The 5,530-nt window shown below is 32.3% G+C and overlaps 1 pseudogene; it reads right to left on the reverse strand.

Annotated features, from left to right (window-relative positions):
• The window catches only part of LOC102585661 (caffeoyl-CoA O-methyltransferase-like), a 5,202-nt pseudogene extending 4,078 nt beyond the window's left edge, over positions 1-1,124 (reverse strand).
• Between the last annotated feature and the right edge of the window lie 4,406 nt (positions 1,125-5,530).

Consider the following 5,530-nt stretch of genomic DNA (forward strand, 5'->3'; position numbering starts at 1 on the left):
ATCCCTTATTTCATGCTAATCATTAATTATCTACAATAAATTCAAATTAAATTACAACCCACAATTTCAGTTTTTTACTTCATTATTTCTAATTCCGTTTTTTTTTTAAATTTTCGTTTATCTTTTTATTTATTTTTAAGTTTTTTCCAATTAATAAAAACATTTCTTTTTTTTTAATTTGTTATAACCTGAAATTTTTAATGCTATAGCTTGAAAGTCTAAATCTTGTTACTGCTTGAAAATAGTACTATAATATGTGAAATTTACACTATTTTTAACCATCTCTTGCTCATTTATTTGCTGTTATGTTCATGGAGCTTTAGCTACTTACGTCTTCAATCATTTGGTCAAGAACCGGAAGTGCAGGGCCTTCTCTGAAATCAATTTTGTGTGCTAGACCAGCCTTTTCAATTACTGGAAGACCAATCTCATAGTTATCGCGGTTGATATCCATGGCTAGAATCTGAATCATCAATTTTAACAAATTAGTACTCTACTATTTATAATTAATGAAGTTCAATTATGATTTGTTAATTACCTTGCCATCATCTGGAAGAGCCATGGCAGTTGCCAGCAAAGAGTAACCAGTAAAAACATCAATCTCCATGGTATTTTTGGCATTGATGAGTTTGAGAAGCATATTCTAAAATTGTCCTTCATCGGCGGAGGTGGTTATTCACCAATGCAATATTTGAGTATCCAATTGGATGAAGTAAAGTGAGAAAATGAGTTATTACCAAGGGTGTTTTGCAGTTATCTCTCTTAGCTCTTTCATTGCTTCAGGCTCTCTTGGGTACACGCTTGTCTCAAGAATGTACTAGAGAAACACAAATACAAAAAAGTTGATTTAAATCAACATGGTCATAACACTAGCTAGCTTCTGCACTACAGGCAAGTGAATTTCTTGTGTCACAATATGGATGAACAAAACAAAAAGTGCATGTAGTTTTTGGTTTTACCTGATAAAGAGCATCACTTTGCAAGAGACTCTTGTGTCCAACTTCTTGGTGTCTTCCATTTTCTCCACTGTTTGCCATTGCTGCTTGGTATTGAAGTAAATATTTTAGCTATATTTGTTTCTCAAGTAGATTAGTCTTAAGTAAGCAATCCGCTTTTAGATCAGAGATGCATATATATTGCTTAATTTATAGTGGAAACCAAAGAAACATGTGAAAAGAATGGAGACAGAGGGCCTAATGAATTAAGTAGCCGTTTGGTTACGGTATAAGAGTCCATTTTATTTATGTATTAAAAGTTGTATTAGTTTTACTATGTTTGGTAGAAGTTTTTTATTAGGTACAAAAGTCAACAAAACTTATACCATGTTTGGTTGGTAGGATTCCAAAAGTTGTATAAAAGTTATTCATATATTAATTTTATACGGTGTTTGGTTGCGTTTTTTGTAGTCCTACATAATTAATACCAACATAACTTATGAGGGAATCTATGTATAAGTTATGTAGGGTAAAAGGTGGAATAAGTTATGCAGGTATTAGTTATACATGTATTAAAATAGTAAATTACATATTTACCCCTATTAATTTATTTTTAAGCTTTTTTATTGAGAACTTAACCTCACTATTGACTGTACTGCATTTTTTTTTTCCTTTTCTTTTTAACAGACTATCAACAGCCTTTTTTTTTTGGTTTACATTTGGATTCCAAATGTAAATATTTTATTAATATTACAATTTGGGTGGTATATATTTTGTCGGCACATATGTTAATCATATTCTAATTCATATATTTGGTGTATTAAAATTGTATAAACAATATATAAAATATATTTATAGAATATTTACTATAATAATGTATTGTAATCTCTATATAATTAAATAATGGGAAAAAGGATAAATATACCCCTAAACTATCGTAAATGGTATGCAAATACCCTCCATCATATTTTTTGGACATTGGTGCCCCTGCCGTCAAAAAACTAGAACATACATACCCTTTATAATATATACATAACTAATACATGCATAACTAAACCCTGCATAATTAATACATGCATAACTAAATTCTGCATAACTAATACATGCATAACTAAACCCTGCATAATTAATACCTACATAATTAATACTTGCATAACTCTAACCAGTAACCAAACATCCCCTAAGGTTAGGGTGACAAAAGAGTTTCAAAATGAAGAAAAAGTGACACAAGTTTTAATTATTGAGTAGAGATAACAATTTTAAGATTAGTGCTAATGACACTAATTTGAAAATCCTCAAATATTATTATTTACATAAAAGCCCTCACTAACAAAACGGCCCCTAAGGGTGACAAAAGATTAGGGCATGTAGTTTTTGGTTTTACCTGATAAAGAGCATCACTTTGCAAGAGACTTTTGTGTCCAACTTCTGGGTGTCTTCCATTTTATCCACTGCTTGCCATAGCTGATTGTTGTTGAAATGGATATTTTAGCTATATTTGTTTCTCAAGTAGATTAGTCTTGAGTAAGCAATCTGCTTTTAGATCAGAGATGCATATATATGGCTTAATTTATAGTGGAAACCAAAGAAACATGTGAAAAGAATGGAGGAGACAGAGGCTGGCTGGCTGGCTGGCTGAAAATGACATTTCAAACTTGGTGAATATTTGGTTGTTTCTAAGAAGCCAAACGACCAACTCAGTTTTTGACTTCATATCCATTATTACCTAACAGTACTCACCCCCAACCTCTTATTTTCCCAATTTTACATTAGCCTTCTTTTGTTGACGTATTCATAATCAACACTATTTTCTATTTGAAGAAACTTATGTCCATCAAGTGGATAATTATGCATTGCAGATATTTTCTAAAAAAAGCTCTGGACTAAGTAACTCTTTTTGATTTGATAACAAAATGATAAGTTGGTTGCTGACTTAGGGTGTGTTTGATATTTGGTTGGCTCAAATGTTTTGGAAAATATTTTCTAAATCAATTCATTTTCCTCAAATTTAAGGAAAATGTCTTTCCTTCAAAAATTGAGGAAAACATTTTTCAAAATTGAGAAAACCATAAAGGTTTTAATCTCCAGAAACCTCAAATACAGAAACTATTAAATTTCTTAAGATTGTTATCTCATGTATTCAAGTTAGTCAAAAGTACAGAAACAGAAAAAAGATGAAATAGAAAGAATGATTTTTAATCCGAGTCCACAGAAACCACTGTGTTTCCTTAAGAAATTTAATCCCCTCACTGTACCCGATGTTGCAGATTAATTCCTCCCAAGATAAAACGGATTAACCTGTTAAAGAAGTAGCGGTACCTCAAACTTCAATAACTTCAGCGAACGCAAGAACAACAACAAGAGCACACACAGACTGTAACATCTCGCAATTTGAAATAACTAGGAAGAAGCTTATAATTGGAAATAGTCATTTTTGGAAATAATTAAAATCTGAAAATTTGTTTAAGTTAGGAAAAGTGGAGTTTTGGTCAACTTCAAATGGCAATAATTCCTAGCACAGGATGATTTAGGTGTACTTCCATATATGGTTGCAAAGCTCTTGGAAGGATCTTTCCAACGCCGCCAAGTTTGCGCAAATCCGAGTTCTTATGAGTGAGTTATTCCTTTTGGAAATTGGGCTGTTGGAATAAGGAAAGTCCAATCCGGATTTTTAAAGGGTAGTTTGGTATTTTCCTTAACCTTTTATTTAATTCGTTTTTGGGTAATTAATTAGAGGTATAAGCTGAATTAGATCAGTTTACACTTTTACCAAAGGAGTTAGGGTTTAGAGAAAAAAGAAAAGAAGAGGAAGCAAGAACGTTCAGGATTCGTCGATTTCTTGGAGCTTTGCTTGTGGATTTCATCGGGGAGGATCCCTACAAGGTATGTGAGATCACATAGCGTTGGGTTAGTTCACCCATGCGCTAAGCATGTTTAATTCAGCGTATTTTTGTCCTAAAAAGATTGAGAATTTGATGTTCTTGACTCTTAGAATATAAAGAGTTACGTGAGTCATAACCTATCCAATTAAATGTTTTTGAATCTACTTTCCAACGCCACCAATTTTGCGTCAATCCAATTTCTGAGTAAAAAGTTATGACTATTTTAGTAACCTATACAATTCTGTTACGAATTAGCAGACGGGAAAATATTGGAAATAATCATTTTTGTCTTTTTACCTCCAAGAAAACCATCAACGAATTTCTTGACTAATAAAAAGCTCAAAACAATCAGATTTTCATCTTCACTAATGAAAATCATAATTCTTGGCCCATTAGAGATTTTCCAAGAAACTAATTAATTCAAAAAATCTCAAGAAAGGTTTTCTTGATTGTTTACCTTCAAATTAGGGTTTCAAGGCTTCTAATCAAGTTCTTCTTCAAGATTCTTTAAGATTCTTCAAGATTCTTCAAGAATCTTGTTCTTTAGGTATGTAAGGCTATCATAGTGTTGGACTAGTTCGTCCTCACGGCCTACATCTACTTTCAGATCAGTAAAAGAGTAATCTAGGATAGTTTCCCTAGATTTGAGTATTCTTGAGATAAGTTGATTTTGAGTTCTTGAATTCATGTTCTTTAAAAGTTCTATTCCTAATTATCGAATAGCTATATTTTTATTGAGATCCTTCATATCATGAACCAAAACTCTTGAATTCATAATTCACATTCAAGAGAGAGTTAAGAGTAAAGTTCAAGAAAGCCTTTGAGTTCAAATTGGGAATCCTTTGAGATCAACCATCGATTTGAACTAAGTCTTGAGGTTAAGTAAGAGAATGAGAAGTGTCGTATACATGGGTTCCATGTAGTTTGTAGACCTTCGAGTCAAGTCGTTCATGCCCATAAATTTCGCATGAACCCCATAAGTTGAGTATCTATAAGAGAAGTGATATCTTCAGATTCTAAGTCTTAAGTATTGAGTTTCTAACCCATTTGAGATTACATTCCTAATCATGGGACTATTACCTATTACCCATGAAGTCCATGAGTTGAGTTGTTCATGCCCATAATTCTGCATGAACATTATAAGTCGAACAGTCTTGATATAAGAAGTATCTTTGAGTCCTTGAGTTGAGTATTTCATGCTCATAAATCCCGCATGAACCCTCTGAGTTTAGCATTCTTGAAGTGAGTAGTATTGTTGAAGTTCTTGAGCTCCAAGTATTGAGTTCTATCTTTGGTTATTGAAAACCTTGCATTGAGTCGTTCACATCCATAATTCGACATGAACCATATTCTAAGAAGTCTTTTACAAACGTTTTAACTTTGTTTTAAGACTTAAGTTTTGAGTTAAGCAAAGAGTAAACAGTTGAGTTCATTTCTCAAATGCTATTAGGGAACTAAGTATTCCCAAAGAAGTTTTTAAATGTTTTCACATTTAAATAAGAACGGAAACTGAGATTTTCAAAGAGCCTTCGGGCTAGTTTTCATAAAAGAGAAATAGCTTTCTAAATGAAGCAAGCAGGGAAACTAATATTTTCGAGATTGCCTTTGAGCTAAGTTTTTGAGCACTAATCTCAAATCACAGAAGAAGTATGTTTTTAAACATAAAGAACTAAGCATTTTTGGGAGTAGTATTGAGCACCGAATTGGGGGCGA

The sequence above is a fragment of the Solanum tuberosum genome, unplaced genomic scaffold (assembly GCF_000226075.1).
Source record: "Solanum tuberosum cultivar DM 1-3 516 R44 unplaced genomic scaffold, SolTub_3.0 scf00012, whole genome shotgun sequence".
NCBI classification, from domain to species: Eukaryota; Viridiplantae; Streptophyta; class Magnoliopsida; order Solanales; family Solanaceae; genus Solanum; species Solanum tuberosum.